The 16,897-nt window shown below is 50.5% G+C and overlaps 1 long non-coding RNA gene across 2 annotated transcripts in view; it reads left to right on the forward strand.

Moving 5' to 3' along the window:
* The first annotated feature begins 4,328 nt into the window (after positions 1–4,328).
* Positions 4,329–16,897, forward strand: part of LOC114056905 — a 50,095-nt gene continuing 37,526 nt past the window's right edge. Inside the window, exons 1-3 of one of the 2 annotated variants that reach the window (XR_003571098.1) lie at positions 4,329–4,448; positions 7,819–7,955; positions 10,647–10,771. This is a non-coding gene — a long non-coding RNA (uncharacterized LOC114056905). The remainder of the gene's footprint in view (positions 4,449–7,818; positions 7,956–10,646; positions 10,772–16,897) is intronic. The other variant, XR_003571097.1, reaches the window with a different exon arrangement.

The following is a 16,897-nucleotide window of genomic DNA, read 5'->3' on the forward strand; positions in this document are numbered from 1 at the left end:
TCCTGCTCCGAGCAGATGGTTTGCATTAAAGTAAAATGAAATCGCAAACTGGTGCCATTAACAAGTACATTTTAAGCATCACTGGTTCTATCATATTTTTAAAATTGAAATGGCTAAGTGTGCATTGAGATGCAGCACATCTGGTCCTCGGCAGAAGGGAAGAGTCGGGCCCACAGGGAGATGCATTACCATTATTTACAGGGATACCAACAGAGGGACGTGGCCAGGAAGGAGCCCGACTCCATTTCTTTGCAGATTCCATGTCCCTGGTGGCTTTGTGTTCTCTGTCTGGATCAACCCCCCCTTTTTAAGATGGAAATTCCATTCCCATTTCCATCCAAGGTTTGGGGCCTGTGTTGCTTGAGAGACCAGCAGCTGCTTCTGCTTGGCTCAGTGCATCCCTGCTCTGATGCCTGCTGATCTTACACCTTCACATCATGTCACCTCTGTGCAACTGGGTCAGATGCTTGTTTCTAAAGTAGGTTCTCCAAGGTGTCAGCTGGAGAGAGGAGTGACAGGACAGGACTCTTGTTGATTCCAGGGGGAAGCCAGAGATTGCCAGAGCAATTCTGCTGCAGACAGTGAGGTGGGTGAGAGCGTGAGCAGAGCAGACCTGGTTTCTCCTCCCTGTCCCATGGTGCAACTGAGTCACCCCTTTCTGCAAAGTGTTAAATGCTCCCTGGCACCTCCCTCTGATCTGCACAGCTCCTTCATAATGAACTCTGTGCCCACAAATAAATGGTCCTGGGAAGGATTTTTGACTATCCTTAAGCTGTGCTGCTTTGTTGGCTGCTGTGCATGGTCCAGCCCGATCCTAGATCTGAAAGCCATGCTTTTCCCTACATCTGGGCTCCAGGTTTAACTCCTGGTGGTGCCCTGAGCACTCCTAAGTGGCAGTGCGCAGAGAGGGCAGGGTGCTGATGATACACAGCCCCCTGGGACCCGTGTGGCTGTGCAGGTGCTGCTGCTGCCAAGGATGCTCTGGCGGGTGGTCTGACCTGAATTTGGCAAAGAGTTCGACCTCCTTGGGATGATTAAAGCTGATGGATATTTCCAGGTCACCAGACAAGAGAATAAGGTGCTGAGGGTACTATTAGAGGAAGTTCTTCCTTTTATGAGCATGAAGAAACTTGAAAGGCCTTTAGGACAAGGCATAGGTGTGCTTTGAATCCTGCAAAGTTGAAAGCTGACTTTAGCCCCTGATGTCCTCCATTTATGCTCACTATAAAAAGGCTACATAAGCCCCCCACCTCCAGCAGGACTCTGGACACACCATGCTGGGAAGATTCATTCAGCCACTCTTGGAAGGCAAAGATTAATTCCAAAGTAGTGGGAAACCTTTTATGTCTCCTGGGTCTGATCTGGCAGTGTCTGATGTGCAGACAAAAATAACAGAGTACTTGGCACATGACAGGATACATCCTGTTTTCTGGAGCAGGCAAGGAAAAGGACAAGCTCTCATTTTCCCTCCTCCTCTCTGGCCAGCCCAGCTCCCTCAGTGCAGAAGAGCTGGCTGGCACTGGCAGGAGCAGGGCATCACCTGGCCTGTGACTGTTCAAGGTGGCACTGGGAAAGCAATGGATGGAATTAATCAGAAAGGAGCAGGAGACACTGAGATAAGTGCAGAGCTGCAGCAGACAATTCACAAAGGCATACTGAGGAGATTGTGCCCCTCCAGCAAGGAAACTGAGGAAAGGAGAGGAAGAGAAGCTTACACCAGCTTGTGGCAGGATGGCAGAAAAGCCAGGAGATGATCTTAGGTGATGTTTTTTGCTGTAAGGACTCATTGGATGTTGGTTGTGACTAAACAAAGTCATGACACTCATCTTAAGATCTAACTAATCATCTGCCCTATCACCACTTCACTCTGCACAGCTCTCTGATCAGGGTGGCTGGTGCTTTCTCCACGTGGAGTGAAAGAGGCTCAGAGGTGGGGCCCAGCCTGCCCCAAAACACAACATCCACATCTTCCCAAGCATCTGTGGTGAGGATAAATCAGGAGCAGATGTATACATCCATTTCCACGTAGGCAGTGTCCTCCCTGTGATTACAAAATATCCATAAAATTATAGGGGTAAGAAAAGGGATGGCTTTATCTTAGCAAATGTGGAGGTGGGGCTGACAGCCCTGCTGGGAATTGGTGCTCTGAGGCAGATGCTTGTAGCAATAAAAAGCAAGGCCTCACCTGTCTGGTACTGTTCCAGGAGCAGATGCTCAGCCTGAGTCGATTCCTCCCACATCTCTGCCTATCTTCTTCCTCTGATGACTCCTCTGTTTCCCAGACCATCTCTTGGGACCCCTTGTCTTGCTGAGCAAGGTTCAGTCTTCTCCAGGGTAGCTGCTCATGCCTAAGGTGCTCACAGAGTCTGGAGTGGAAGTGGATGGAGAAGTCTCAGGGAGAATTTCTCAGGCAGAGGAAACCAGGGAGTTAAACTGCTGCACACAAGCCTGTCAGCTTTGATGGTTTTAAACACATCAGCTTTGGAGCAAGGAGGAACAGAGCTGCTGTGATGAGCAAAGCTCAGTGTCAGAGGAAGGAACAGACCCAGGACTCCTTACTCTGTTGGTTTCTTTATGTCATGGTGGATCTTGAGGGTTTGGGCAACTGGGCCATCAGGTTTGGCCGCTGAATTCAGCAACTGCCAAGGCTGCAGGTTCTGAAAGGGATCAGTGGCTGAGCTGGGCTGTGTTTCTCAATCCCTGCTGGATCTGAAACTATGCCGGGGCAAAGGCAGCCTGAGAAATATCATGAAGGAGAAGGACACGTGGCATGTTTAGAGAGCTACTGGGACCACTGACACAGTAGTCTGGATGCAATGGTCTCCAGAGCCCCTGGCTTTGTCTCTCCTGGAGCAGAGATGTTGCTTTATGTCAGTGTCTAATTCTTTTAGCTTGTCCTGCACTGAATTTTCATACCAGAGCAGCCTGCCCTCCTGCAAGGTTACAAAAGGCTTTTTATTCAACCCCATGACACATATAAATCCTCCCACACTGTCCACTGAGGAAGCTGTGCAGATTGATTTGCAGCCAGGCAAGAAAAATTCACAGTCTCTCGGCTATTTCTTCTGAAATCACTGCTCACCCCAGATAGCACACAGGCCATAGTTCACAGATTTTTCAAAGGCCTCTGCTAACTGCTCACCCCCTGGGTAGCACCCAGGGTCCCAGAGCTCAGAGGCTTTCAAGGCTTGTCTCCATCCTGAGGACAGAGTTGTTTGGCTTTCTCCCCTCCACTCCTCCTCTGGGCAGGGGAGGGAAGTGGGGGGCAAGGGCCAGGACCAGAGCAACAAGAAGATGAGCAGAAAGGTTTGCAGGGGGCAGCAGAACAAATGGGAGGGAGGATGGTCCAAAATGCAAGGGGAGAAGAGCTGTGAGCACCCCAAGGACAGAGGGAGGGTGGGCACTGCCGTTTCACCACGTCGTGTGCAGACCTTAGAGTGTCAGTTCTCAGAGTGATGTAGCACAAATTCCTGATGTAAGCGTGTTCCTTTTGTAAGTCATCTCCTACCCTCACTATTTTCAGTGTCCCTCGATTTTTGGAGACTGTTGTAAATAAAAGATTTTGACATTCTCACGTTTGGATCCCTCACTTGTCACCATGTCGCTGTTGATGCGAATGCAGTGACAGCCAAGAGTGGCACTGGCAGGATCTGTGCTGTGTGCGGAAGGAATGCAAGGGGAAGGAGGCACAGAACCAGTGCACAAGGCTGGCTGCTCCTACTGCTGAAATCAGGCCTCTTGGAGCCAATTTATCACATCCAGAAGAGCTGGTAGTCTGGAAAAGGCCGCTCAGGATCCCACGTGGGTCTGCAAGAGGACTGGATCAAGCAGGAGCATCAGCCAAGCTTTGTGGAGCCTTCTTACTCCTCCACTCCATGCTGTGCTTCTTCCAGAGCATGAAGATTGTCCTGTGCTGACTCCATGAGAAGGGGATTCACCTGCCTGCTCCTGCAGCACTGCAGCTTCCCAAAGCATGAACTTCTGGTCGTGGTTTCTCCCTGTGCTGCAGCACCCAAAGGGCTGTTCTGCACCTCCCAGAACTCCACTGAGGCAGGGGGAAGACCCCTGCACCCCCTCATTTGGGTGTGCCCACAGAGCAGCCACGTACAACGCTGATGGGGAGGACAGCACTGACAGCACAAACCTCCCTTGATTTCCAGCCCTCACTTCTTCAGTGAGGCCAAAGTTTCCGGTGAAACCTCAGTTAATAAATACCAGGAATGCTCAGATCAGTGCCCACGGGAAGGAGGAATGTGTTCCCTTTAATGAGAAGCTGGGGACTGCCAATAGGGGAGGGTTTATGCTCAACCTTGCCGTTGGGAAATTCACCCTGTGCCCCACGAGCAGGTGTGAGAGGCACTCCCTGGCACACAGGCAGGGAGCTGTGTGCGGGCTGTGGACCACAGAGGAGGCACAGGTTTCCCTTTGCAGGACTGAAGGACCACCTGGTGAGTGCCCAGGTCTGCCAAATGTGGGGATGGGGGCACGGCAAAGGGGTGGGACAGCTGCAGGCACGGGCAGAGATGGAAGGTTTCCATGGCTCTTCAGAAAACGGCTGCTGGGCTGAGGAAGGGTTTGGGACAGGGGAAGGGGCTGGGAGGAGGGATTACACAGGCTGACAGGTGGCAGATGAGAGAAGGAATTGTGTTTTCATCTGCAGGAGCCTGTCCACGCAGGCTGCTGGCTCAGACCCCGTGCTAGTGCTCATGGCCCATACTCCAAAATCTGCTGCCTGCCACTTGGCAGAGCCCCATCTCTCCTTCCAGGTGAGAGAGTCTGGTGTGAAGTCTTCATCACACATAGCAAATTCCCCTTGGTCTTCTGTCAGCCCCTGGCACAGCGAGGTCTCCATTACCTCCACAGCAGCATTTGAGGGCTCTGCCTGTGTTCCCTCTCACACAGGCTCCTTCCCACCCCAAAACCAACCCCACTATGGGTGGCTTAGCATAGAAACAGGGAGCCTTTAAACCTTACCTGACTCACCCATGCTGATAGGAAAAAGAAGGGGGGAAAAACAAAAAGGAGTATTTTCAGGGTTTTATTTCTTTTTTTCTCCCCCCTGCTGTGCTCGGTGCCTCACCCACCCCCTCTCTCAGATGATGCCTATGAGGGCATTGCCCTGCATTGAGCTTGGCCCCTGGCTGGTTCCTGAGAGCCCCACATGGCTCGTTATCCTCTTTCTGAGAAGCTCGGGAACAGCCTTCCCCCTCTAACAAGCGACACAGGGGTCACTCAGAGAGGATGACTCACCCTCTTGTCTTCCCCGGTAATTTGTCACCCCGCAGATGACACATCTTAGTGGCTCCTCCGGAGCTCTGGCAGCCCCGTGGGGAGCTGTGCCTCGGGGATGCTCTTTTTTTTTTTTTTTAATCCCTGTTGGCTGTTTATTCAGTTATTTTGTGCTCCCCAAACCCTGAGGATGGTGATGAGCAAAAGCCAGACAGGCTGGGTGCCAGGCTCTCCTTTCTGTAAGCCGGGGCGGGAGCTCAAGTGAGCCCAAACCAGTGGGTACCTGAGAGGTTTGTGGCTCGTGTTTTTCTGTGTGTTGGCCCACAGTGCCTATTTCTTGTTGCTTTTTCCTTTTCTCAAGTTAGAGCAAGTTTATTGACTGCAGCAGGCAGGGACAGGGAGCCTGGTAGCACCGTGATGGGTGTTTTGACAGGGAGAAAAGCAGTGAAGGAGCCTGGATAGGAATAAAGCCTGAAGTGCCTTGATCTGGGGTGAGAAAGATTGACAAAGACTTGGTTTCTACTCCAGATTTTAAGAAGAGAAGCTGCTTTGCCAGGTGGGGTTGTGTGTGCATCAGTCTGGATTAACCTGGCACTGTAAGTGCAGCAGTGGCTGGGCTGGAAGGCACCAGCTGGCACCAGGCTCTGGTGGTGGGACGTGGGGGGGGCTAAATTAAATTACAAACACAGAACATTTCTACTGCCTGCCTGAATCATAGCTTGTGGAAAAGGAGGTTGAGAGGCAGCAGCAAGGGGTGAGTTTGGGCAGGAGGGAGGTGTGGATAGGTCTGAGAGGAAGGGCTGTGGTGCTGCTTTGGGTAGCCCATGTGAGAGCACGTGGGCAGGGAGGACAGGTCATGTTCTCTTCCAGTGGAAGATGTTCCAGTCTCACAGTCCCAAGACAAAGGTGAGGACACCCAGCTGCTGAAGGGTTCAGCTGAAAAGTGGCACTGAGAGCATTGAGGCTTGGCTGGTTTTGGCAGGAAGATGAGCAGCTGATGTTCTGTGTCGGGCTCATCCTAGCTACAGGTGTGGGCACTGATGGCTCATCACTGACTCCAGGGAGCTCTGCAGCCTCCTTGGAGTGTGATGGGTGTTGGGTGATTAGGAAACTCCCATGTGAAATGGGAGGTGCCCAGAGATTATTTCTCTAACCAGGCTGAACCCCGAGAGTGGGGCAGGGCAAGCTCAGGGTGAGTTTTTTGAACATCTGTGCAGAGGTAAATGTCCACTAATGGTTGTCTGAGTGTGGTAGAAGTTTGTTGCCTCATCGTTGAGCACTGCCTGTCAGAACAGCTCCACGCTCAGGGCAGAGATGAGAGGCATGAGCTGTCCCTTGGTGGCATTCAAGAGCATGATGAGTTTGTAGCTGCCTGCCACGGCTGCTCTGCTTTGCTTGGAGGGGTTTGTGTTTGATGGATAGGGCAGTTTTGTCACAGGAGGGTGAGGAGTGATGGTTCATCGCCTTGAGTGTCACCTGGACCCGTGGTTGTTTCCTAAATGAGAGACAGCCCAAGAAGCGCTGCCTGTGGGATTTTCTTTCCAGCTCTTTGTTTGGAGAGGGGGAAGCTTCTCACAAGAGAAACTCCTTAAGCTGCCAGGCTGCTCAAGGGGAGGTAGGGGAGATGTGCTGCTTGGGTCATATTTGCTGCTTTTACCTGTCCTGTCTTTACACTCAGTCTTTGTCCTCTGGCACAGAGACACAGCTCTGCTTGCAGACAGCAGAAACAGTCTGGGGGGCTGGCTGAATTCTGGGAAAGCTGGACCAGCTTTTTATTTTTGTTTCAAATGCTACTGAGCTAGCTCTGGACAGCGTTCCTATGTATGCTCTTTAGGGGTCAGCTGCTACAGAGGCTGGTGGCTGATTTCTTTTTCTTTTTTTTTTTTTTTTAACCCTTGCAGTCTTCCTGAGGGTTCTAGTTTGTCAGAAACATGTGTGTGAATAAGCAGACTTGCCCTCTGCCCCCATATCCATGTATCTCTCAAAGGAGCTGCTATAAGGGAGCCAAAGGACAAACCCAGGCTGTTGTGAATGCCTGGAATGACAGTGATGATAAACCACGAGATGTCACGAGTGCTTTGTGCCTGTATGTCTCTAAGTTTTATTTTTCCTGATGTAAAAGTGGAAGTGACATCTGTGTCTGGTGTGTGAGGCTGTGACCTCAGTGAAATCTGCTGCTGGAAGGCTCCTGTGCCTCATCTAGGGCTGCCCTGCAGGGGTTGTGCCCTTGCTGAGCTGGCTCTCGTGCAGCACCCTCACTGTGTCCCAGGGCTCTTGGCACTAGCTGGGAACATGGGAAAGCTGCTGTTTCCCTGGGGCCTGGATTTTATGTGGGGAGAGAGAAATTATACTCTGAACTCCCCAAGTGTGTGTTTAGGCATCTGGTGTGGTGACAGATCTCACCCTCCAATACGTAGTTGCCATCTTCCAGCTGCTGCCAGAGGCTCAGGTTTGCTGGGCCTTTGCTGCTCTGGAGCTTTATGGCTGAACAGTCTGGTGACCAACCAGAAGAGCATTCCTTAACCCTGGACAACACAGAGGGCACCAGGTCAGAGACCCCCAACTAAGCACTAATTTTGTCCTCCACAGGTTGTCATCGTGTGCTACCAGAGAAGACCCCCAGTGCTCTCCAGAAAGCCTCTCTGCTGTCTGCTCTGCTGAGGCCATTTCTAATAAAGCCAAGTACAGAAAAGCAGATTCAGCTTCCTCCAGATGCACGGAGACAAGTAAGTTTTTCCTCCAGCACTGCCGCTCTGAGTCCATTCCTTCCAGCTGAGAAAGCTCCTTACCCAGCTGACTCATAACCAACCCCTCCTGCCAACCCACAGCTGAATTTTGGGGATGCTCTGTGCCTATGGCTGTGCTGTGGCAGCTCCCAGCAGGGTTACCTGGCTGCTGGGACAGCTCAGCAGGCAGAGCCATGTTCCCTGTGCTGTGTTTGAAGGGGGTCAGTGGCTGCAGCCCTGACCTGGAGCTGCTGCAAGAGCCTGGCTGGGGAAGGCTGATGGTGACCAGCCTCTCACTTCACGGGTGCTGGCAGCCTGTCCCATTTATTAGCAGTTAAAACTTGCTGTCTCTGCCCAAACGGAGTGTTTACAGCATTGACGTGAACAGCTGTCCCAGTCAGCCAGATCATAACAAATGGGAGCTCTGGCTGGAGTGTTATTCTGCTGCAAGGGGGCAATACATCTTATTACTAAACAATGAAGCTCGTGATGGATGGTGACGAGTCACTTTGCTGTCTTGCTTGATGATCACACTGAAAAATAAACATAAAACTGAGGATGTTCCCAGGGATCTAGGCAGGGCCTTGCATTGTATCTGGGAAGAGACATCACTGAGGTTCTCTGGTGTCTTATCTGCAAGAGCGTTTGCATCAGGCTGTTGGTTATGCTCCCTCCTCTCCGAGAGGGGTGTGGTGGCCAGGGGACAAAATTTGAGGGGAGAGAGGGGAGTGGGAGCTGGTCGAAAACATGGGATGTTGCAAGAGCTAAAGACAACTGGTTTCTTCCCTGGGGGCACTGCAGAGGGATGGTAACGTCGTCTCATTACGAGGCAGTGTGGGTTGACCTGTGCTGCTGTGATCCAGGCTGAAGGAGGGCTGTGCTACTGTGGGAGCTCAGGGCTCGAAGCTGGGGGGGAGTGGGAACAAGGTACTGCAGAGGCCATGGAGGGAAATGAGGGTTTGGGTGGGGACGAGACCTTCCTGAGGGCCAGGCATGTCACCCTGCTGCTTCAAGTGACCTGCGTGGAGGACTGCGAGCCAAAGCCTCTGAAATGCTCATTTAGTGCCAGGGCAAAATTGGAGGAATTCTGTTTGATGGACAGACAGAGGTGAGTCTGATCTGCCACCTCTGGGTCTGCGCAGCTGCAGCAGCCAAGGTCAAGCCTGGGCAGGTACATCACCCACAACTGCAGAGACTCTGCTGGGCTCTTGGACTGGGCTCGGCAGGAGCTGCAGAGGGGGGAGAGCTGCTGGCTGAGGGTGGGGTGTGACTCACTGATCTCTACCTGCACCCACGCACCCTTCCCCGCTGCTTCCAAGAGCAGACAGCACAAGGGCCTGGATTTTTCTTTTCGGCTCTCCCCCGCCCTAGGGGTGTTTTTCTTTCAAATGGGAGCTGTGAAATGATCAGAACAGGTGGTGCTGTGATTTCACTCCAGCATGAATACATTCGGAGCACAAGTGGGACAAGCAGAAGAGCCCCATGGGAAGCAGCATCTCCTCTGTTTGGGTGGTGGTGCAGGTGTGGCACAGCAGGGCTGACAGCACTGAGGGCTGGGGCGGGTGTCTGAGTGGCACGGGCAGTGTTGGGAAAGCAATTAAAGCTCATTTAAACTATTAGCATATCAGCAGGAGGGGATTCTTCCGACTGGATTGGTTTCACTAGGGGATTGGGGAATAGGGCCAGCATTCATCTGGCAGCTCTTCTTTCATCACGCTCGTATTCATCACCTGCCCCGCCCGGGCACGGCTGGGATCTGCTGGAGGAGAGCAGCAGAGGGGCTTGGTGTATCCCTGAGGAAGGGCATTCCCAGCGTTTCACTGGGCAGCGGGAGCCGTGGTGATGAATGGCGGTGCAGGGATGAGCTCTCGGTTGGGAGCCCTGAAAGCAAACAACAAAGCAGCTCTGTTTTGGTCTGTGTGTTTGTTGAGTAGATGAAGGACGGGGAAAGCTTTTTAAAAATCCCAGTCCTCCTTTTTTTTCCCCAACACGTTCTCCAGGGTATATATTTATATTTAGTATCTACTTAGCAGAGGGAAGGGGAGGGCTGTCTGGGAAAGGGGGTTTGCTGAGAGAGGATGGGTTTGTAATCCAGACAGATTCAAAGACTAACTTAAATAGAGCATTAATGGAAGAGGGAAAGCTTTGAGACTGCAGCTTTCTATTTTGGAGGGAAAAAAAAAAAAAAAAAAGGAGCTGTCTGTGTGTGCTGGCTGCTGCTGGAGTGCAGGGTGGCTGCTCCCTGCATGGAGCTTTCATTTCTTTGCACACAACTGCTCTTGAGGGCATTCGTGCTGGTTGGGGGGATTCGGGGATCAAGTCCTAAAAAGGTCAGGGAGAGAGGGAGTGGAGCTGCCTTACCCCACGGGTGTGTGTGCCGTGGTGCAACGAGCAGTAATGCTGCCAGCTTCGGTGACCTGCAAGTCACTGCTGGACACATCTGGGAAAGACCTTGTGGCTTTGTCTTTCTTCCCAGGTGGAAATTGGGGCTTTGAAGCTCCGCTGAGCTGTGCCTCACCCTGCTGCCTGGCTGTCTTCCTGCTGGCTCCGCTGAGGAGCCCATTACCTGGCTCCTGTAACTGTCTTTTCCCTTAAAATCGTTCTGAAATTGGAAAACCCAGGGCTGAAAGATTTGCTGGACATCAGACTGCAGCTGAAATCATTATGCTCCCTTCTTTTGTTCTTGTCAAGGTCACTGTGCATCTGGAGGTTTTATTTCTGACTGTTCAGTAAAGATGAGTGCTGGGACCGAGCAACTCCTGTGCAGTGGATCCATGCCCAGGCAACTGCCTGGGACCAAGCTGCAGGTTCCTCGGGTGCATTTGCTCTTTGGGTCAGTCAAACCCCTGATTTCTTTGCACGTTTTTGTTGGTAAATACCAATATTTGAAAACTGCAGCCCTGTTGCCTGGTTACCATGGGGTAGAGAAATCACACGGACCTGATTCCTGTGGGTGGCTGTGGATGGTGTGTGAGCAGTGCCCAAGCAGCTGTCTGGGGTAGGAGGGAAATTCAGGACCTGGAGAGTGGCATGAGACATGAAGTCAGAGATTGAAACCGGAGTTAGGGGATGAGATACTTGTCTTTCATGGACCTGGGTACATGGAATAATGGGAAAATAATCTGAAGAAGGTCTCTGCCCTCCTGCACTAGTAATAGGTAGGAAAAGTTAGGCTCTAACACCACCGAAGAAATCACAATGTGATTCACAATCATTTCCTGCAAACGCTCTGGCCAGTGAGTCAGTCACTCAAATATTTGCTGACTGAGAGGTGGGTTCTCAGCTCAGCCTGTGCCTGGCTGAGCCCTTGCCAAGGAGGCACGAGGATGACGGGAGAGGTGACCTGGGCTGCTGTTGGTTTCTGCACTCCGAGGAATTTTGCTTCTGAAAAATGCAAATGTGGTTGGAACCAATTTTGTTCACGAACGTGAACAGACACTCAAAGGACCTTTTTTTCAATCTCCCCATGACTTCTCCTTCTCTAATTGCTAGGATGAATGCATAAACCCTTATACTGAAGTGTTCACAAGAGCTGGTTTACTCATTTTGCTCTTTTTCTTGGCATAGAAGTTGTCTTATTAAGCAGGTTTTAATGTTTGCTCACCAAGAGACATGGATTATAAAGCTTCAGGAATAACTTGCATCTGGAAAAGCCAATTAATAAAACAAAAATTCTGATGTCATTTTCTCATAAATTAAGAATTTATAGATAATTTACAGTGCTCATGTCATTAGGCAAATGGACTTTAAATTGATTTCGAATTAGTGGGTTAATGATTTCCCACAGGTGCCATTCCAAGGGGCAGCATTTGCAGGGTGTTTTTTCGGTGAAGGGGTAGGTGTGCAGGTGTAATTGAGGCAGTAATTGGAGTGGTGGTCACATCCACGTGCAGTATTGATCTGCAGAAAAAGTGCTGACTGTCTCCATCACTGTGGCAAAGAGGGGGCAGGAAAGGACTCTGGGAAAGACTGCAGTCTCTGCACATTTCTCCTCTCATAACTTCCTTTTGGTCCACGTTAACTCCAGGTGGAACGTCAAGGTAGCCGATTGATTAGGTTGTGCTAAATAACCTTGGAGTTCATAGTGCTGGGAAAAAGATATTCAGCTGAGCTCTAATTACAGTTGTAAGGGAGCAATATGTGCCCAGATTGATTAAAATTGGGGTGATGATGACGTGGAGCCTGGGACCAGCCCGAGGAGGAGGCGAAGTGCTCCTGTCAGTGCTGTGTGCTGTAAGCCCAGGAGGCAGAATCCATCCTGGCCACCGCTCTGGTGTCAGCTTCGCCTCTCTAGGACTTTTTTACTCCTTGTTTTGATTTTTTTTTTCTGTCATTTCATCGTGCCTGCAAAGGCTGTGAGTCCTTTAAGTGACAGCCCGACCGGCTGGTGTGTGTTGGCACAGAGAGCGAAGGTTGGAGCCCTGAGGTACCAGCAGAAGGTCAGGGATGGAGAGCTCACCTTGGTCAGTGCATGCTTGCCAGGAGGTCCAGACTGGTGTCACGTTGGGGGTAGCATTTCTGGAGGCTTGTGCTGTGTCGCTTTACCCATGTGCATGAGGCGTAGAAAGTGGTAATGAACTCCTCTGGGGGATGAGGCACTATCATCCCTACCCCACCTGAGTAACTGGGGTGGGGGGAGAGGCCCAGCTGAGGCCAGGAGCTGTGCAGGATTATGTTCTGAGCACAACAGGCAGCGACTCATGAATTGAAGGGCTGGGGAGATGGATTTTGTTGGCAGTGCGTGTTTGTGGAGCGCAGTCTCCCTGTGGCTGGCTGTTGACACAAAACTCGAGTGCTTCCCGGCTTTGTACTGCAAAAATGACGTTCCTCCTGCATTAAAAATTTATGTTGGGTGAAAAGATCAGAGTGTGGAAGCTGGGTGAGAATATTCCCCCTCCCTGCACCACACACACACACCTCATTTAGGTGTAGCTTTCCTGTGAATGCCAGCTGATGACTCAAATCATGCAAGCTAAGGTTATAATTACCTTCTATCAAGGCTCTTTAGGAAGTGGAAATGTGCCCTCAAATATTGGGTGATCCCTATCAAGTTGAAATTTATACCAGCTGAGAAGTTATTACATCCCTTAGCATCGCCTGTGCTTCCAGAGGTGTTGAAAAAGAACCTAGAGAGAGATTTATGAGAAAGCAGCTTTGCACAATATGTTATTTTGGACTCAAGGACACTGAAATTATGTCATTTATTGCGCTGAGCTACTTGTGTCAGTACACAATTCAGCTTGTAATTATAGCCTTTCATCTTATTAGCATATGGAAGAGTTTATATAAGTTTTATCCAAACATTTTTTAATTCATTAGGTGTTCTCCTTGTATGTGCTGTGCCCTGGGGCTGAGAAACGCTCTGCACTTGTTTTTTATGTAAATTAGACCTTAAAGATGCACATAAATCTGTAGACATGCTTCTACCATTTAAAACTGATGCCTTAAGATGCAGACAATGAAGGGAATAAGGATTTAAATCCCCATCCCTGTAGAACACACTTTATTTTGTATATGTTTTGCAGGGAAGGAGGTACAGCCTTGTGACTCCAGGTTTCCTGTGCCCAGACAGGGCTCAACCTCTCCTGTACAAAATCCCTCTTTCCCCATCAGATCCCATGCTATTTATGTGATTCTTGGCTTGGGCTGCACACTCTCAGTCTGGAGGAGCCCTGACCTGAAGGGACCATCTGTTTCTGTGGGTGCAGCCTGCTGGCAGGCAGGAGGGATGGAAGGGGTGGGGATGAGAGCTTCAGCTGTGGTGGAACCAAACCTGCAATATTGTTTTGCCAGCAATTCTCATTTACCATTAAGGTAAATAATACCTGGTCCTGGGCAGAGCAGCTCCCTGCTGGAATGGCTGGGAGTGGGGAATGGCTGGAATGGGGGAGAGAGGCGGAAATGCAAAGCAAACTTGGCACTTACACCCTGTTTACGCCTTGTAGGAGGAGAAAGCTGCTGGTTAGTTGGCACGGTGGCTGGGTATGTAAATGAGTTCACTTCCATCAGGGATCTTGGCTATATGAGAACTCCATCCATCCAGGCTCATCTTTTAATACCTGTGTTTCCCCTGGAGAAGTTTCCCCCCCTAAGCATCTAAGCTAATAATTCCTTACTAGACTCTGGTGACTTTTCCGTAAGAAAGGATGGGGGAGACCCCCCTGTTAATGCTTTTCCTCCGTGTCTCAATTACGTGAAGTCTTTTAATTACCACTGCCTCTGAAAAGTTTAGCTTCTAGCTTTTCTTGGTCCTTTTTGCCTCAGCTGCTTCTTGCTGATGGAGCCAAAACCTGCAACCCAAATCCTTCCCGCCACCCTGCGTGGTGGAAATCGAATTTTTTGGGTGGTCACTGCCTCGCTGCAGAGGTGTCCCCTGCCCCTGTGAAGGTGGTGGCATTTTCAACAGCATCTCCTTTTTTTCAGCAATCCCCAAAAAGCCACGGTGTGCCTCGTTCTGGCTCCTTCACAGCAGTGCAAACAATTACCACGGCGTGAAAGCCGCGGCGGCCCGTGCTGTACCAGCATTGCAAATTACACTCATAAATTCAGAGTGCAGCTAATTGTTGTTTTATGGAGTAGATGTTCTTCAGGAAAAAAAAAAAAAAAAGAAAAAATTAATCTGTAAACACTCTGATGCCCTGCTGAGCAGAGGGCTATTTATCTTGGGTGAGGAATAGCCTTCCAGAGGGATGTAAGGTGGATCACAGACTTTTCAAGGGCAGTCACGTTGCCCTGGTGTGGTTCTGGCCCAGTGTGATCTGCAAGGGTTTGTTGTTGTTTGTTTGTTTTTTTTTTTTTAATATGGGGTTTCACCTGCTGCCTTGTGATTATGGTATTATTGCTACTTCTGGCCTGGCTGAGATCAGGGCTCCCCTGAGCCGCCCACTGCCCTTGGGAAGGGGAAGATATGCAGCTGGTTTGAAGGATTACACTCCAAGTGGATGTGACTGGCAGGGGACAGAGGCATCAACCTCACTGTGCAGGGGAAGGAGGATGCTGGGCAGGCTCTGCTTTGTTAGCCAGGATACTGTTGTGTGGTATTTGTCATCATGAGAAGGTTTCTGCCCCTCATCTGTCATAAACGTGTCCCGAGGACTGATGGGAGAGCCTGGAATGAGCTGCTCTGGAGACCTGGCCCAGAGCCCTGATCTGGAGTGGCCTCATCCTGCACCTGGGGAAATCAGTGGTGAAGGAGCTTTGGAGTGTTTGCCTGGGAGCCATCCAGGCTTCCACCACTGCAATGACCCCACTTGGGTTTCAGCTCCCCACCTTCAGACCTTGGCACTGGTAGGTGAGCCAAACCCTGCCAGTTCTTGTGGTGACAGACCCCCCTCAGGCACTGCCCTCCTGTCCTGCAGGTACCACGCTCTGTGTGCAAATGGAGCCCTTTAAAAGGCCACTTTGCTGCCTCAAGTGCTATAATTTTCCTGAGTCTTTCTCTCTGTTCCTAATTGGATCTTCTATATTCAATTTTCTTCATCTGTGGAAATGTTATAAGGGTGAGGTTTCAGCACTTTCTCTTACAGTAGTTTATTGTATTTTAATTCTGGTTTCAGTGTGCAGTGACTTGGCAGGATATGTGACTTGCCAGGAGGCAGAGAGGTGGGAGGCTTTATAAATAAACACCCTACATCTGGTCCATCCCTCTTCACGACTTGGGGCTGATCTTTGTTGCGCCAGGGCAAACCTGGGCGCTTTTCATTAAAATTTAGGGTGGCACCAGCATGGTGGGGTTGTAACAGAGATGAGAATCTGAGTGTGTGTGAATTTTCAAGGCCGTGGCTTTCCGTGCTCTAAAGAGCTAATGTATATGTATTTTAATAACTGTAACCTTCACAGCAAATGCAGTTTCTGCTGAATGTGCAGAATGTAAACCTGCAGTATAATAGCTGGAAAGGTTGTTTGTGGTAGATCTTGTGGTAGCTGTTAGGACTGGGCTTTGCCTTGCTCCAGGAGGCTCTAGTGAGACTTAGGAAGGGAATGATGTGCTAATTGAGAATTCAGCAAATAACAGCTTTTAAAAGGTTGTTGTTTGGTAGAGTAAGGCACCTTTAAACCCACACTTTTACTGCTTAGAAGCTGAGCAGACTGTAATTACAGGTAATAACAAAGCTTTGAGCTTTGCGAATGCTCTGCATAATCAAAATGCTTTCCACCCTTCCTTGTGGTGCTGAGGTGAAGCAGGTAAGGACAGGGAAGGTCTCCCTTTCAGTGCATGGAGAGGGAGCTGTACTCAAAGTGGTGTCTCTTGCCCAGGTCCAGCTCCAGAAAAGGACTTGGATGCTCTGCAGAGTTTTGGTGTAACTGCCAAGATTGGCCTACAACGAGTGCTCCAGTGAATGATGCTGGACAACCAGTCTGAGATCCAGTGCTAGTGGTGCCAAGTGGGAATCAGACCCTTAAGCCTGCTTTTTGTGGGGCTCTGTGTCACCTGGGGGACTCCTCCTTTAAGGGTACTCCTACTGTGACACTCCTCCTTTAAAAGGGAAGAACTTCATGGCCTGTTGAAACCGAGCAAAAAGCATTTGAAACGCCGGGGTTGAGCCAGGCTTTCACGTGAACAACGTGCCTTTTCCCTTCAGTGGTGTGGAGGCTTGTCTGGAGTGTCCCCTTGGCTGACAGCCCTGGAAGAGCTGTGGTGACCTCTCCTAGGAGGGGAAAGGGAAGGTCTATCCCAGGAGGGGTAGTGTTGTCTCTCTGCTGCTGCTGCTGCTGCTGGAGTCTGATTCTGCTTCAAGAGGAGCAGGGGCCAAGAGGGGTGAGAACAACAGTGGAGCACAGGAGCGTTTTCTGACTGTGGGCTTGGCTCTTGGCTCTGCTGCTGGAGGGCCTGACCTGCTCTCCGAGGAGCTGAGCTGGAGCTCCTCATCTCTGCTGCTGAATCCAGGGTTGCTCTGACACGGGGTGAAGGAGGTAGAGGCTTCAATCTGCTGTGGTTGCCA

The sequence above is a fragment of the Empidonax traillii genome, unplaced genomic scaffold, assembly GCF_003031625.1.
Source record: "Empidonax traillii isolate 1590-97213 ecotype Southwest subspecies unplaced genomic scaffold, ASM303162v1 scaffold106:size2091409, whole genome shotgun sequence".
In the NCBI taxonomy this organism is placed as follows: Eukaryota; Metazoa; Chordata; class Aves; order Passeriformes; family Tyrannidae; genus Empidonax; species Empidonax traillii.